This window comes from Macadamia integrifolia, chromosome 6, assembly GCF_013358625.1.
Source record: "Macadamia integrifolia cultivar HAES 741 chromosome 6, SCU_Mint_v3, whole genome shotgun sequence".
Lineage (NCBI taxonomy): Eukaryota > Viridiplantae > Streptophyta > Magnoliopsida > Proteales > Proteaceae > Macadamia > Macadamia integrifolia.
In genome coordinates this window covers 16603350-16622439 of record NC_056562.1, presented here as the reverse complement: position 1 = coordinate 16622439, position 19090 = coordinate 16603350, and positions in this window count along the sequence as shown.

The following is a 19090-nucleotide window of genomic DNA, read 5'->3' as shown; positions in this document are numbered from 1 at the left end:
TTTATTCCATAAATTTTATCATTTTTTTATGATTATTTTTCTAGTTGGGACAATCATTTGCAAAATGGCTCAATTCATTGCAAAGGAAGCTACAAGATTTTTTTTTTAGATTTACGTTGTCCCATGAATTTAGGTTTTGTAGGTTGTTTACGTACAAAACGTTTGTTTGAAAATTTATTTTTTTGTTGAAACCTATTTTTTCAAGATTTCCATTTTCTCCATTTAAATATTTTAATTATCTTATATCTTCTGAAAATTTATAATGAGAAGGTGATTTACCAAACTCATAATTGGCTGAATAATATCTTCGATACAAAGCTGGGTTAACTTTATGTTTAATTGCCTTAGCTACTTTAGCTTTGAGGCAGTTGTCAATAATAATACGAAAAACGAAATTGATTTGATTTTCTAAGGTATTTGAACTTCCTGAACTTGTAAGGTATTCAGAATAATTTTTTACGCATAATTCATCCCAAGGTGGTGGTAGTTTTGGGAAGAATTATTGTAACCAATGGTTAAAATGATAATAATGCATGTATGCTTTTGCGAAGTCTTCAAAAGAATTTATGTCATGAAGCTTTAATTTTGTTAAATTAAAACTTATATCATCTATGTAGGTAATAGTGGGTCTGGTACCACAAAATTCTGTTTTTATAATTTTAGTAAATTCTTGAAGGATGTCTTCCTAGCTAGCAAAGTTAGCTAGAAGGTCAGCCTTCTTAGCTTTTCTTGTATCTATGTTTTGGTATTTTCGAATAAATTGCATAATATCTCCTTGTAAGCTTCCTGCAATGTATTCAATGAACTTTTATTTAGGTCATAAATTCTTATGATTGGTTATCATTATACCAAAAGTTTGTGCCCAATCATCAATTGTTGATTCATAGTCTTTAAAGGGTATATGGGTCTGGTCAAGATAGGTTCCTCTTGACGCAATATTGGTCTTATTTAAGTCATCTTTTCTTTAATAGAAAGATGTGGGAGTTAGATCATTTTCTTCTTTGGTAGTGAAGATGTTGTCTTCAAAATGAGTTCGGGCTCCATATTGAGGGGCAAACTCAGGATCTTTTTCAAGATGATTATCGGAAGAAATTTTTCATTTCAATTTAGAGCTAGACTCAAGTTGGTCTGCAACTATCTCTTCATTTTCATTTGAAGACTCATCCATTGTTTTGGACTTGTCTGATTGATGATCTGTGATGGCTTAGATGTCAGTCTCAGATTCATCATCACTAAACAACATATATGCATGTTCTCTAAAAACATATTTATGTTCAGTATAGAAAACTTGCATCATATTTAAAATTTTTTCTATTCAATTTGGTCTGAAGACTATTTATATCTATATTTTCAATGATCTAAGACTTTCTTTTAGTAAGGATAATCATAGTCTTGATTGTTTGGTTAGACCGTTGGATTGTTAATCGTTGATATAAGGCAAATTTAGAACGAGCAGCAAATGGTCGATCTGTTTCTGCTCTAGGTCTGAATCTATCTATTTTTTCATATATTTTATTAAAAAAATAATAAAATTCCATTAAAATATTTAAAGTACTACTAATAGATACTAAGGTAGTGTCAGAATGAAAACTATGATTATATTTTTCTTGTGTGCTTGAAGCACAAGGGAAAGCAGAAGGATTCATAACTTCTGATTAAATCTGTAATTCTGGCATATAAGATCATCTCTTTTTTACTGATCTGCCAACAACCAAGCTCTTTTTCAAATGAAAACTGGCCAAAATTAGAGCGAAAAGGCAGATACAAAAGAGATGTATGGGTTTTGAATTAGTAGATGTAATCAGAAAATGTACCCTTCTATACTCTCTCTCTCTCTCTCTCTCTCTCTCTCTCTCTCTCTCTCTCTTTTATTATTATTAGAGTAAGGAAAATATTAAAACAAAATTAATGAAAAGTTATAAAGAAACTTACACAGAGAACTATTAAACAAACACACTTTGCTATTAAAATAACAGAAAGTGCAGTAGAAAAAATATTTACTTACTTTGTTGCCGTCCATAGATCGGAGGCTAACAGAAGCTATCCCTGCAGGGGATAGATTAGACGATTTACTAAAGATCGATGGTAATCCGCTCTGATCAATAGCCCTGATATGAGAATCAGGTGATCCTCTTAGTTATCTAACCAAGGGTGAAGTTGAAGAGCCACAATGATCATCGCTGCTGCTCTGATACCAACTCTAGTTGGAGACAATCGGGGTAGAATACAAGAGAGCTTACATAGAAATTTCTTACAATAGGAAAGCCTTACAACAAGAGAGCTTTACAAAATAACTTTAGAGTGTTACTAAAATAACCAGTGATCACAACTGAGAAGGGGGTCTCCTTTTATAGACTCTGGATTTAAAGACCTCTGAAATCCATGGATTTCAGTGTAACTTAAATCAGTATATAGTAACTTGCTACAGTACCGGCAATAAGTGCATCGTTTCGGTAAAATATGGTGACATCATCATGGGAGTCATGTGAGATGTCATGATGGTTCTCTATAGTTGGTCTATTTTATGCTTCCATCATATTATTATTGTTGTGCTCAGTTATAGAATCAAAACTTTCTACCGAAGAGTGTCCTTTATAACCGAGTAAGTCTTCATCCATTGCTTCTTGTAAGGCAATGGTAGATTGGACATCCAAGAGTAAATTCAATGATGCGTCTAATGGTACCAAGTCCATAATATTATCAAGAAATTGATTTGTTTTAGTTTCTTGTTGAGGATTGACCATGTAGTCAATATGAATGTCTGTGCAGAATAGTCTTCGACCGTCGGTTACTTTGGTAGTAAACCGGTCTCCTACTACTTCAAAGGCTTTTCTCCTTAATGTTATTAAGGCACATTTTCAGATTTGTCGATGGTCACTGTTTTGGATTATTTCAAGACTTATATCTTCTTCAATCTTGAGGGGTCCAATATATGAATCTTAGTTGGCAACAGTAAGAATCCAGATTTAGGAGGGTTGATAAAAATGTTCTCTTTCCCGTCAGCCCAAAGAGGAGTAAATATTAAAAATCAAACTGGGACAAAACTTTCAATTTTTGAAAGTATGATAAATCATGATGCGCATCTTCATAGGTAGATGACGGGTAAATTCTGTGTTGTCGGGTTGAAAAAAAATTAGTCCACAGAGTCCCCATTCGATAGTGTGCATATCCCATGAGTCAGTGGAAGAATAAAAAAGAACTCAAAGATAATTCTCATGAAAAAAAAGTCTTTTAGATATTTTTGTAATATCTGGGAAAAATGAAAAATATTATCTTCGTTAAAAAAATTGAAGCATTCCTTAGGTAGTACATGCCTCGTTTTTTCATAAAGACAAATACGTCTTTAGCCTTCCACCGATAATATATATATATATATATATATTTCATAAAATATATAATATATTTTATTATATTAATTATTTGTTTATATCTTTTGGTATAAACTTCTTTTGGTTGATGAAATTGAATGCGAAAGAACCCAATTTTCATTTTCGCTGCGTCTTGAGTATGGTTTGGGATCTCTAAATCCTATCAGTGGTATTAGAGGCCAGACTTTTCCATTCAGTTTCATCAATTATTTTTGTGTTTGATTATAATTTACAACCATTGGAATTTTTGTTTCAATGGGATTGAGATTCCTATACCTTGATTGGGTTTAGGAAACCCGAATCGGGAAGGCTAATGTGAGAAGTCTTTCATCTGAAAGGAATTTTTTTTTCTGATTTTCATTAAAAAAATGAAAAAGAGGAAATAACAGAATATATATATTACATATAATGATATGTATATATATAAAAATTTATGTGTCATATATGATGATACATGTACACATATAATGATGTATATAAATTTGTACATAAAGATGTAGAAATTTTGATTGGCATTCTCTCTAATCAGATTGGTAGCCTTGTATTTTTTTTTTCTATGATTGTAATTTTTATAATTTAACACATGTAATTATGGGATTGGCTTTAAATGGACATAGATGACATATTATATAATGATGTGACTTTATGCATGGGATGTATGTAATATGTTTGCATTAGATGTGAATGGTTAGGTACATTATGGAATTGATATAAGTTTCTTTTATTCCTCTCTTTCTCACTCCCTTCTTTCTTCTTGAGAATATGTACTCCCCTCCCATGGGCAGCCCAATTGGTAGGTTGGTTTCCTATCAAAGGTTTCTTATTTGATTCCAAAATGTATAGTTTTTTTTTCTTCTAGGTTTATCAATGTCATTATAGAGGAGATATATTTTTCCCTTTTTGTGATGATTATGATCCTCACTTTGATTCCAAAGCAATAGCAAGATGATGATCACAGGCTTTGATGGAAGATTGGAGATTGAAGATGATTAAGACAATGTTTGGAGCTTGGAGACTATGCCTTGTGCATGCAAGATGCACTCCTAATACAGCCTTTAATATAATTCATGTATGACATAATCACATGAATAATTTAACAAGCCATCTCATAAATACTTTTTTTTTTTTTTTTTTTTTATGATTTTGATGTTATCCTTGTATATGTGTGTGTGAGATAATCCCTCTATGTTTAAAAGCATGTTTGATATGGGTTATTCTAGGAAGGTAGATAAACCCATGACCTCCCATTGAGATGAGTGTGAATATTGGCTTATGCCACCTAGCAAATGCTGACAGGATAATGCTAGTGTAGTGTATGTCAATAATTTATACCCATTTCTTATTAGATAGGTAAAGAGGGCAAATAGTGAGGGGGCACTGCGATAGCAGGCCATCCCTTATGTTTCTGTGGATCTTACCAATGCAATGGGCATAAACATGACTTGAGTGTATGCCAACCAACAGGATTATGGGCATGACACTCAGGTGGTCAAAAATATTAGAAACCTATATGGTGGACAGATTAGTCCTAGGAATCAAATTTTAAACAATGACCCCCGACAGGGCAAGTTGCTTGAAAGTTGATTTTGATGTCCAATTCATATTTAGGGTCATGAGGGAGACCTTAATTTATGAGAGAATCATTAAAAATGTTGCATGTATATTGTTTTTTATTTTTTATTTTAATGGTTATTGATTTCATATGATAATGCTTGTACATGTAGATTCGTAATGGCAACCATAAACAACACCCTTATGTCCCTAATAGCAGACACTAAGTTGACTGACCCAAATTACAATGATTGGTATTACAATTTGAAGATGCTTCTGATCGCTGAAAAATTGATCAATGTCCTCGATGAAGTAGTACCTCCACCATCTCAGGTTGATTCCACCCAGGAAGAACGTGACCGTTATGAGGATTTCCTTGTTATGGATTCGAAAGCGGCACTTTATATTCACAATTCTGTGGACAAGTACATCCGTGATTCGATCAAGGATGTGAGGCATGTTGGTGCCATAATGGACAAACTTGCTGAATTGTTCAACAAGAAATATATCCAAACTATATTTGACACTATGGATGAACTCCATGATGCCAAGCTTGCCTCGGGGACCTCTCTCATGGACCATATCATAAAGATGATAAATTTATTGGAACAACTTGAGGAGACCATGAATGTGAAATTCCTTCTGGTATACAAGACTAGTTTAGTCTTACATTCTCTGCCAGCCTCTTTCAATTCCTTCCGCATGACATACAAGTTCAGTGAGAAGGAGTTACAATTGACTGAACTAGCCCAAGCTTTGGTAGAGTTAGAGAGGTCACTTAAAAAGGAAAAACCAGAGGTGAATACCACAGAGAAGAAGTGGAACAAGAAAAAGGGCAACAAAGGGAATACTTCCCTGAAGCCTAACCCTGGGAACAAGGTGGGTGAGAAATCTGAAAAGGGAAATTGCCACCATTGTGGAAAACCTGGTCACTGGAGGAGGAACTGTCGTGGTTACTTGGCATCCATTAAGATGAAGAAGTCAGAGGAAGACAAGGAGGCTCCAAAGGAAGGTACATATGATGTCAATGTCCTTTATGAGTCTGTTATGTCTATTGAACCCGTCAATTCTTACTGGTAGATAGTGGTTCTACCATTCACATTTGCAATATGTTGCAGGGGGTTTGAAGAGACGAGGAAACCAGAAGGAGAAGAGGTGCATTTACTTATGGGCACTGGAGATGAAGTTAAGAGAAAAGTTGTTGGAACTTTTAAATTAGTTTTTAATTCCAATGTTTTAGTATTAAAGGAATGTTATTATGTACCCTCTTTTAAGAGGAAGATAATTTCCGTTTCAAAATTAGTTTTGGATGGATATCATTTTTCCTTTAATTCTAAGTTAATTATTCGTTTTAATAATTCTTTTGTGGCATCTGGTCATTTATGAAATGGTTTATATTTTTTGGATAGCCCTGTTAAAATGAATATTGTTACAAATATTGATTTGAAACGAAAACCATCTTCGGTTAGTCCAACATACCTGTGGCACTTGAGATTAAGTCATATCAATTCAAACCGAATCAATAGGTCAGTTAAGGATGGACCCTTTGAAAGTCTAAGGGTTGAGCATATCCAACCTGTGAGTAATGCCTGTAAGGCAAGACGACTAAGAAACCCTTTCTTAACAAAGGGAGAAGGGCCACAGATATATTGGAACTAGTACATACTGATGTGTGCGGTCCCATAAATGTTGAAGCTAGGTATGGTTTTGAATATTTCATAACATTCATTGATGACTATTCTAGATACGGTTATATCTATTTAATGCGTAGAAAATATGAAGCCTTTGAAAAGTTCAAAGAGTTTCAAGCTGAGGCCGAAAGGCAGCTCGATAAACGCATTAAATCCTTACGATCTGATCGTGGAGGAGAATATCTATCAGAAGAATTTAGAGACTACTTAGTTTCATAGGGTATTGTTAGTCAGCTATCAAACCCTAGAACACCACAACAGAATGGTGTTTCTGAAAGACGCAACAGGACCCTATTGGACATGGTCCGTTCTATGCTCACTTATTGTGAGCTACCTCTTTCTTTCTGGGGATATGCTTTAGAAACAACGATATATATCTTGAATAGGGTTCCTAGTAAGTCTGTCCAAAAGACACCCTTCGAGCTGTGGAAAGGGCGAAAGCCCAGCCTACAACATTTAAGAATCTGGGGTTGTATCACACATGTGCGAAAACAAAAGATGGACAAACTAGAATCCCATACTTCAAAATGCTATTTCTTGGGATATCCCAAAGGTACGATAGGCTATTACTTTTATGATCCTATTGATCAAAAACTCATAGTAAGTAAGCATGCTACTTTTCTAGAGGAGAGTTCGTATTTGAGAAATTGGAATCAATAGTAATTCATAAAATACTAGATAACTCTGATAATTCACTTGCGGTAGTGAGACCAATCGACACACCCACTAAATCCACCACACCTGAAGAACCTCAACGCAGTGGAAGGGTTGGAAGACCTCCTACTCGCTATTCCCTCTTTGCAGAAGAAGAGAAATCAGTAGAAGTGTTCCACATATTTTCAGTAGAATCGGGTGATGATCCGCTTTCTTACTCTGAGGCACTTAAAGATGTGGATGCTCGTAAGTGTCTGGAAGCTATGCACTCTGAATTAGATTCAATGAAGTCCAATGAGGTCTGGACTCTAGTTGATCCACTATCAGGTATTAAACCTATTGGCTATAAATGGATTTTCAAGAGGAAGAAGGGCCCTGATGGAAAGGTTGAATGATTCAAGGTAAGACTGGTTGCAAAAGGTTATACACAAAGGAGGGTATTGATTATGCTAAAACTTTTTCACTAGTGGTGATGATGAAATCCATAAGGATACTTCTTTCCATCGCTTGAGACTTTGACTATGAAATTTGGCAGATGGATATTCAGACTGCGTTTCTGAATGGGTTTCTTGAAGAAGAAATCTATATGCATCAGCCAGAGGGATTCTCTTCTCTTGAGGAATAAAGTAAAGTATGCAAATTGCAGAGATCCATTTATGGACTCAAGCAAGCTTCCAGAAGTTGGAACACCAGATTTGATCAATTGGTCAAATCATTTGGCTTTTATCAGAATATTGAAGAACCGTGTATTTACAAGAAATTTAGTGGGAGTGCTGTTTGTTTCCTCGTATTGTATGTGGATGATATTTTACTCATTGGGAATGATGTAGGATTTCTTTCATTGGTAAAACAATGGTTATCATCCGTTTTCTCCATGAAAGATTTGGGTGAAGCTAGTTATATCCTTGGCATCAAACTTGTTAGAGATCGCCAAAGGAGATTGCTTGGTCTTTTGCCATCCAACTACATAGATAAAATACTAGCTAGGTTTAACATGGAAAACTCCAAGAAAGGAAATGTTCCTTTCCAGCATGGAGTTAGTTTATCCAAATCTCAATGTCCACAGTCTGCCAAGGACATTGAAGATATGAAGAGGATCCCTTATGCTTCGACAATTGGGAGTCTCATGTATGCCATGTTGTGCACCAGACTAGATATATGTTATGCAGTTGGGATGGTTAGTCGATACCAGTCAAACCTTGGAAGAGAGCATTGGAATTCTATCAAGAATATCTTTAAGTATTTGAGAAAGACTAAGGATTATTTTTTGGTGTTTGGATCTGATCATTTATCAGTCACAAGTTATACAGACTTGGATTTTCAGACTAATAAAGATGATAGGAAATCCACTTCTGGGATGGTTTACATAATGGGTGGGGGTGCCATCATCTGGAGGAGTGCAAAACAAAAATCTACAGTCGATTCCACTACTAAAGCCAAGTACTTGGCAGCATGTGATGCGGCTAAGGAAGGTGTTTGGCTTAGGAAGCTATTGAGTGACTTGGGGGTTGTCCCTGAGCTTGTCAAAGGCCATATTACCCTATATTGTGACAATAAAGGGGCTATCGCACAAGCTAAAAAGCCGAGGTCTCATCAGCGGAGCAAGCACATAGAGCGAAAGTATCATCTCATTAGAGAGATTATTCAGCGAGGTGATATGCAGACATCCAAGATTGGCACAATTGATAATGTGTCTGATCCTATGACCAAAGGATTGTCTCAGGCAGTGTTTGAGAAACACTTAGAGCAAATGGGCGTTAGAACCATGGGGGATTGTCTTTGATGTACAAGTGGGAGGTTGTTGGATATTGTGTCCATCAAACCCGACTTCATGTAATGAACCAATTCATTTCATATATAAATTATTTTTATTTTATCGCATGTGATCATAAAAATGCAACTGTGTCCATAATTTGTTTAAATTTAGTCACAACTAGGGTTTAGACTGGGCACCCATATCATATGGTTGTCGCATTACATATGGCCAGACATGGTGATGTCGAGATATAAATGCGAGCACACATATTGTGTATGTGTGTTGGCGAAGAGTCTACTATGTCATATCCCACATGCATAAATGCTTGTACTAATTAATGGGATAAATATAATGTCACGTCTATCTTAAGCTAATTAATGGGATAAACATAATGTACACTTAGACATAACAATGACAGAGGTCCAAATTGGTCCAACGCCGTTATGTTGGCTGTGCGTCTAATTTGCATGAGTAATATGTATGTCAACAAGGTAATCACTGCCCTTATAGGGGAACACCAATGTGGGGTTTCAATGCATGCCTTTGCATTGGAATTAGAGCTCTGTACTATTTGTGAAATGGTTCTAAGATTGAATGCTTTCATATTTTAACCAATCCTGTCATTTGCATGCGCACCCCTTGAATTATATACTATGGCATAAGGGTATGGCGATAATTTCATGCCTCCCTAATATTCCATTATGAGGGTGTTGGTGTCACACCCCGTTCACACTGAACCGGGCCAGTGACCGAGTTAACACCGGTTAACCCAAACCTGCTAGGATCATCAGATACTGTATTCCACCACAACATACGCACGACTAATATAAGTTCATCAGATCAGCGGAAGATTAAGTTTTACCTGTGAATAAATCCCATATACTTGATACCCGAATTGTGATACAATAATTATATACATGTGGGCCCGAAGGCATGATAATTACACAATAAAAGTACAATTCATATATCAAGTATATACAGGAAATCATCAAAACAGTCAGAGTGCACAGCTCGGCTTGGTTTCAAGGCTGGAGCTTAGCTCGGCGTCAAGGGTTGAGCCCAGCTCGGCATCACATAGAAGAGCTCAGTTCGGCCTCAGAAGTGGAGCTCGGCACGGACTCAGAAGTGCTGTCCCGCAGCACAACTCTCACAAGAGCAGTCGGCGCCATGCTCTAACTCCTCAGGGGTCCACCAGTCCTCTTCAGGAAACTCGACTGTGGGACCCACCCCATACTCCTCAGATGTATGACCTGCAAAATCCTCTAAAAAGGGGTGTGCACGTGGGATGAGCTTACTAGCTCAGTAAGTAGAAAGATGGACCACACAGTACGATTGCATAGTGCCACCGTGTCCCATTCCACGGGCCACCAATGCATTCGTTTCCAAGCCGACTACGGCATCTAGTCTATCAATGCATTATGCACCATGATGTCCACATTCAACATATAAACATCTCATTCAATTGGCATTTGAAAAGTAAACATAGCACATATGCGCATCAATGTGTGGAATGACTAATCTACATAGCATATTCATGATGACATGACTAGATTAGATATATTTAAATGAATGCCAAACAATGCCTTGAAACAAGGCCAAACGTCCTCTCTCCACTTACATGTAGCGTACAAGGATTCCCGTTCGGTACGGGTGAGATCCGGTGCGAATCGGGTAGGATTTGGTGAACCTAACATAATTGAACGAGGTTAGTACTTCACCATTNATCAATGTGTGGGATGACTAATCTACATAGCATATTCATGATGACATGACTAGATTAGATATAATTAAATGAATGCCAAACAATGCCTTGAAACAAGGCTAAACGTCATCTCCCCACTTATTTGTAGCGTACGAGGATTCCCGTTCGGTACGGGTGAGATCTGGTGCGAATCGGGTAGGATTTGGTGAACCTAACATAATTGAGCGAGGTTAGTACTTCACCATTTTAGGATCAAAATTAATGAAATCCGATGTCAAAATTGTGTTTAGAACGTCAAAAGAAGGTTACACGTCCGATTTGGGTTCGATCGGACATAAGGATCACCTTCGGGGCCACACGGGTGGGTCAGACAGGTGGGTAGTCTGGCCCACCGGTATACCCACCGGTTGGGACCGACGGGTAGGGGCCCGCCCGTTGGACCCGTCGGTTGGGCCAGGGGCCCCTGCTAGGACCGGCGGGTAGGGGCCCGCCGGTAGGGCCCTCCGGTTGGGCCCGAAGGCCCCCTGCCTTCTCAGGTGGGTACCCACAGGCGGGTAGGGGCCCACCGGTTGTACCCACCGGTCTTGGCGGGAAACACCCTGTTTCTTCCCAACTTTCTCCATTCTTTGGGGATTCAAATGGGGCTTTTCCCCACCCATTCTTCACACCTTCAAGGTCCTATAGGATGGTTCTAACCTAGATCTAGGTTAGATTCAAGTGATGGGAAACCATCTTACCTTCTTTGCTCAAGAACAACCTTCAAACCCTCCAAATCACTTCAAACCCACAATTCTCCTTCTACCTTGTCAATATCTCTTCAAATCCTTCAAGATCAACACATAAATCATCTATTAAACCTTAGATTCATCATTCCAAAGGAGATTTACAAGATCTCAAGAAACCATACTCGAATCAAGGGTTTAAAGCTTGGATATGGTGAATGTTCACAAAACCCAACTTTGCTTACCTCTAACTGTAGATCTAGAGTTGAAGATCACTCTCCCGGCGCCGGAATGGGAAGATCAAACTTCGGCACCGCTGAAATCCTTCCCTTCTTCCTCTTCCTTCTCTTCCCTTCCCTTCTTCTTCCCTTTCTTTTCTCTCTCTTCCTTACTATTCTCACCAACGTACGGGTGACATAAATGGAAAGAAAATGAAGTCATAAAGCTATATATATAAGTCCTAATAAGTGAACAGTGCACATGGATGGGTCACTCAGGTGGGTGGGTGCACCCACCTGTCCTACCCACCTGAGGGCCAACACTTGGGATTTTGACAGGGTTCAGGCCACGGCACGGACCCCACCCCTGGCATACAATGTAGCATATGTATATACCTTAAAATATGGATATAATACCTGTTTTATCCGTACATGGCCTTATGGTAGGTGCATGTACACGGCTTTGGCACTCCCGTCTCTTCTGGCACTGGCTCGGACTTATCGGGCCAACCGGTGTTTAAGGTCACCCGTGCCATCATAGCCTATAAGGAACCCGCTCTAATTTCCTCCGGCTCGGTTCCTGCATGGTTAAACCGGTTCAACCGTGAAATCAGACCGGGTTTAAGAAGCGGGGTATTACAGGAAACATCTGGAGTTTGGTGTTGGAGACAAGGTGTTCTTACGGATCTCCCCAGTTAAAGGGACGGTTCGATAAGAAGGGAAAGCTTAGTCCAATGTTTATAGGACAGTATGATGTACTAGAGAGGATCGGACTGGTACCTTACCAGATAGCTTTACCGCCAAAGTTGAAAGGTACACACAATGTCTTCCATGTTTTTATGTTAAGGAAGTACATTCCCGACCCCACTCACGTCTTGACTCACATACCCCATGAGTTGGACGAGGATCTTGCCTACTTGGAATATCCGGAGAAGATTGTTGATCAGAAGGACCATATTCTTCACAACCGCACTGTTTCCTTTGTTAAAGTGAAATGGATGAACCACCCCGAAATGGAAGTATCCTGAGAACGAGAAGATGAAATGATGAACCAGTATCCTGGATTGTTTGATTTACCAGGTATATTCAATTTTGAGGACGAAATTCTTGTAAGGTAAGGGGAATGTTACACCCATACCCTAATCCGGTCTAATTTAAAATTTTTTTTATAACAGGCCTCCGATCGAAGATCAAAAGTACGATCAGGTATTGGCTCACAGCTCCGTATTGCTGAAGGGGTAGGGATGACCCCATATGTTCGTGCATCGCGTGCCTATCTAACTAGAGGGGATTCATACCTTTCGATCCCAAATAGTAAGTGACCCGACTCCCCACACTTGAATTTCAACATGCATCCAGAATTGCCAAATAGCATTGAGCATGTCCGAGGGTTACCACCCATGCGGGACCAGCCATGGGATAGCAAGCTATTTTGACCACCGAAAATAAGCCACCGGAAGCAGCCTGGATCTGGTGCCTATTTTCGATGGGTTGTCAGGCTGCTGTTGAGGTTCCGATGCTCGTGGTTCCCACCACTTGCATCATAAATGACTCCGAATGATCCCAAATCATCCTCCACACCTTCCTCATGATGTGAGCACTTTATGGACCTAAATGTGTGAGTCCTCATGCCCCGAATTTCATTTTAACCCAATTGGTTCAAAAGAGGTCCAAACCAAATCGACCCTAAGGCCCACTTAAGTTATAAGTTGGGAAATGAGGATTCATTTCCTCATTTCCCATGTGCCCAATGTAGGAGAGGAGAGAAACAGGAGAGGAAGGAAGAAGAAGGTTGGAAGCCTACCTTGTTGCCGGTTACCGCTTTGTTGTCGGATGTTACCGGAGGTAAGTATAACCTCCCATACCACTCTCTCTCTTCATTTTGACCTAGACAAAGCTAGGTATGGATGGAATCTTGGTGTACAAACCATGTTGAGGTTATAGGATGCGTGTTCTACCCTCCCGGTATTGTTGTTGAGCTCAAACCAAACCCGATGAGCTCCGACAACATGTATTGCCAAAAGACCAACTAGGGTTTCGATCATTCAATCGACGTATCTCCTAAAGGGCTCGTTGGAATTAGAATTTTATTAACTTATAATGATGCTAGGAACATCCCCTACAAACTCCATGAAACAAATCCCGGTGATCGAGCCCGAGCCAAAAAGCCCCAATTCGAGTTTGACCTTTCTATACTACCATTGAAAATATGTCACAAGAAACACTGTAGCTATTTCCAGTGGATATATGAGCCTTATGTGCTCTCTGTCACCTCCACCGGAAACAGGACTGATATTTTAGGTGAAAATGCCCTGTTTCTAGTGGGTGTTTCTGGTGACAGTACTGTCACTTAGAAACAGTGTCTGTGCCCTTTGAAGGTGACCTATGTGGGTCCTTCCTGACATTTTTGACACGTACTGATGTACGATTTCCTTATGTTTAGATAGTGATGCACACGTGCCCCAAAGTCAAAATTGAATTAATCGATCGGTGGCTGTACTTGAACCCGAACACACCCTATCATAAACCAGGTGAGGGATGGACTGTGTTTATTTTTGGAATGTTTATTATTATTAAATTGATCACATGCTTAGAATTATATATGTAATTGTAATTTCTCAAATGCGATGATCTTATGTTATATTTGTCATTTACGATTATGATATGAATTGTATGGAGATGTATAAAGGGATCCGGTGTGGCTGAGGTGGTACCGGTGCAGTGATTGTTGTATGTACATTGCATTCATGCATTGATTATGTGCATTAAAGTTAGTTATAGTCGCGGGTTACACTTTATGGCCAAGGTCTCGCTGGTATCGTGCACCCTGGCACTACATTTTGAAATGGATGTACTTCGTGGCTGATAATTGGAACCAGTGTCACGTAGTCTATATTTAACTGTAATATGCATGCTAGATTAGGTAAACGGTCTCGGGTTACACTTTGTGGCCAAGATCTCACTAGTATCGTGTACCCAGAACTGTATTTGGAAATAGATTACACTTTATGGCCGAGGTCTTTCCGGTATCGTGTAATTCATACTAACTACATCACTATAAAGGCATATAGAATATATGTGGTTTGGTATCACTCCCTATAATACAAACCCTTATCAACAGGGGTTGAGGTGTTGGATAATCCATTGTGGTATGTTCAATGTGCCTCTCTGGAATACCACACCCGTGGTACAATGTGATTGTAGCTGAAGGCGAGAACCTGTCTAACGTGGCTAATGATCTACCGGTGCCGTGATTACTAGGGGAGTTATCAAAGGTTTGTTGGGTGACCCATGGATGTATACGGGGACTGTCAGGCTTCTATTCATGGCTAGGGTTTGTATCCTTGCATAGTCAATGTCAGTTTCGAGACAAAGGATACAGCCTAATGCGTCGTAGTAGTATTTACCAGACTTAGTTTGTATTGTTGGTGGATAATAAATAAATGACCTGCATCACGAGTATCATGGACTATGTGTTTAATTTTTACAATCATGCATCATAAATTATTACCGCTATTGTCTTGCTTGGATGTGCTTGACCCCACCCCTCACTGAGCGAGTTGGAAAGCTCACCCCTTGTATACACCCATTTTTAGATGATGATGTAGGTACCGTGATGCCAATGGTGGGTGACCCAGTATCTTCTGGGTCAAAGTATGGTGTGAGCGACTAGTCGATGCCAGAAGCGAAGGAGCACGATCAGGACTGTGCTTGTGACCACTGTGCTTACGCTGCACCGTGAGATTATACATCATTTTTTGATACTTTTGGGTATAACTATGGATTGTATATTGTTTTTGAGATTATATTAAACGTCATGGATGAATGTAACATAATAACTCAGTTATTGCTATTATATTATCATTATACTTTTTCCCATTTTAATTATGATTCCACTACTATACTAGGATTTCACTGCTTATATTGGTTTGTGATGTGAGATTGCAAAAATGTTAAGGTACTGCTATCAAAGATCCTGGTAGGTTTGTGAGACAGGTACGTGTCTTACTCACACCATCAGTATTCCTAATGGTAAGTTGGGTCTACTATAAGGTGGGGTGTGATCGAAAAGAGAACTAAGCATAAACTAGGCCAAAAAATGAAAAAAATTGAAAATAAACTAAGGGAAATTATCATCCTAGGAGGGGCGGAAGGGGCTTTTATAGGGCTTTGGTCTTGCCTCCTTCCTTTTACAAGTCTTCTTTAAGAAAATAAAATAAAATTTAATCTTGGTAAAAATTTTCATTCTCTGAGATATTGTGTGAGGAAAGAGATAAACTGTTTTCAAAATTAACAATTTATATTCCTTCCCTACAATAGTAACCAATATCTTACAATCTTAACTAAATCAGAAATGAATCTCTACATAGCATCTCCAAGATCTTGTGAGGTGACATGGAGAGAGAATAATCTTAAGGATTTTATAGGAGAGAGGATGTGGTACCAATGAGTGGGTTCCACCCCCTAGTGACTTTAGTTCAATGTATGGGCTGCTTTGGACAAGTTAGTTCAAGCTTGGACCAGTTCTTGGTTCACTTTAAGCACTTTCTCTTGTAGACTTGGAAATTGCAAAAAAAAAAAATGAAAAAATAGAAGTAGTACTATCCAAAGTAGGAAAAAATGTATACTTATATCCTTAAGATTTCACACATTAGTGCTCATCAAATTCCCCCATACTTGACTTTTGCTCATTCTCAAGCAAAACAAATAAAATAAAGAAACGAAAGAAAAAGCCTAACTCACTTTCGTAGGAATCACGGTTGCATTTAGCACATGCAACAAGCTTTTAAACCCCTAAGTTACCTGTTTGAATTTTAAAAGTATCTGCAAGCGTAAGAATCAGTGTAACTAACAGGTCGAACACAAGGAGAGCAGCCACTATATTTTTGGCTTCTTTTAGTAATGCGAAAGTATAATGATTAATTAGATCTACTTCTAACTACCGTCCTAATATAAATGTATCTAAAAGCATCCTAACCAACACATCTAGGGAAATTGAAAATTGGAATTGAAATTAAAAATTGAACGACCTAACCATTCACATGTAACCCTAACCATACGTCATCTAGGAGTTTAAACACTCAAACCACGCAATTAAAAAGCAAATAATTGAAAGTAAAAGTGTTGAAATAAAAAGTGTTGAAAAGTAAATAAATAAAATAAAAAGGAAAACAAGTTAGAGAGAGGTACACAAGTAGGTAACTCCATTTAGCCCGAGGGATGCACCATAAATAATTTGAGCTTCCCTAATTGACCAGAGAGTACTCTTACAAGGGCTTTTCTACTTGGCTTTAGGGGAAGGGATGCAACATAAATAATCAAAATAAAATGATAGTTCCATGGCTAGAGAGGGGCAAAGCCAACGCATAATCTAGCCATGAGCCTTGGAGGAAAGGGAGAGCAATAATGTAAAACTGAAAATTTAAAACCTAATTTAAGAATGAAAGGGTAGTAAGAAAAGGGAATAAGAGGAGGGTAAGAAGACTACTGTAGAAACCTACTTACTTGAACTTGAAAACTTGATTGAGATTTGAAATACTACCAACACTAAAAACCATATCTGGAATAAACCAAATCTGAAATTGCTAGTACTAGAGAAGACAAATCTGAAGAAAAAAAATAGAACTTGAAAGACATGCTCCACAGCCTGTTCTTTTCACCTAGAACTAAGCCTAGAACGAGAAATTAAAATTATTACACCTTTGAATAACTTGAATAACATAAACCACAGAAAAAAAATTACAATCATGAAACAAAAACCAACTACAAAAGTGTTTAAAATAAGAAAAACTAAGAAGAACTAGAGAAGAGCACAACTAAAAATTAGAGAAAAGAGAGCAAAAGAGGACAACCCTTTAGGGTTTGGTGGACTTCTTTTTATAGGGAATAGGAGATAGAGAGAGAGGAAGACGTCCAAGTAAGGTATTTTTCTTATTTCTTACCTTTTTTTCCTCTATTTTTTTTTTCTTCTCTTTTGTGCGCAATCGCTTGGCTGAATTTGTATAATAAGGTGGAGGAGAGAGAAGAGAGAGCGAATCGTAGGAGAGGAGATCTCCCACAATTTTGATTTCCTTTTTTCTATTTTTTCCTTTTTTTTTCTTTTTTTCCTAATTTTTCTTCCTTTTTTTCCTCCTTTTTCTCTCTCCTCTTGCGGAAGAAACCCCCTTGGCAGACCTCTATTCCTTGCTTGAATCAATGGTGATGAGTAGGAGAGAGAAAATCTTCCAAAAAAATGGCAGCGAAGAGGTTCAAACTTGAGACCTCCTAATGAGCAAGGAATTTTGCATACCACAACTTACCAACTACGCTAGGTAGTTGTTGTTACCAAAAATGAATCTTCAATCACTTAAAGGTGTGATCTATCGATCCTTATTAGCATTTGAAATATTGCTTGTACCCCTAGGACAACTACAGATGGATTGATTCTGCATCTTGATTCAGTTCTGATCCATTATTCTTTTTTTTTTTTCCGAAAAGAATAATTACTTGTATGGGTGACCAAAAGAATGTGTACTTTTAATTGAACACATCCATCTTGCTCAGATTTTCGTCGTCTTCGCAACCATGAAAATAAATATAACCTCTTTACATGTAAAATTGGAGATGTTTTGATCCATTATTCTTTTTCTGGCCCAAAAAGAATAATTACTTGTATAGGTGACCAAAAGAATGTGTACTTTTAACTGAACACGTCCATCTTGCTTAAATTTTCTTCCTCTTCGCAATTATGAAAAGAATTATTACCTTTTTGCATGTAAAATTAGAGATATAGCACCCGATAGTCCTTAAGGGCTTGAAAATATAAAACCTGTAAAAAGAGAGTAAAACCCAAGGTAGTTCCATTCTAAATATGCAAAATGCATATTTTACTACCCTAGATTTCACACATAAATGTGCTCATCAGAATTCCCCCACACTTAGACTTTGCTAGTCCTTGAGCAAAAAAAAACAAAAAGAATAAAAATAAAAAAAAATCTAACTCACTTTCGTAGGAATCACGGTTGTACTTAGCATGTGCAATAAGCCTTTAAACCCCTAGGTCACCCCTAGTGGACGAGTTGTGTCTCATGGGTGATTGCAGTAAACATACACCCAAAATTCAAAAGAAAAAAAAATCCCAACCTTGGCTAAAGGCAAGGGTCATACCAATCTGGAGCAAAGATAATTCCTTTTACACTTGACCTAGGGATCCCCACACTTGAATTGTTATTACCCTATATCGATTTCAGGCACAAGCATATTTCTTTAATTTGGAACTCACATTGTCTTTTCTAAAATATCCTTATCTTAACGCAAGACCACTTGTGAAGTAATAGGGAACCAAGAACTAAGGCGTTGGAGTGTTTTTTACCAAACATATTACCAAGGCATTGATGACATTTACACATACTTTCCTGTTGTGTGGTTTTCTTTCTCTTTTTTTTTTTT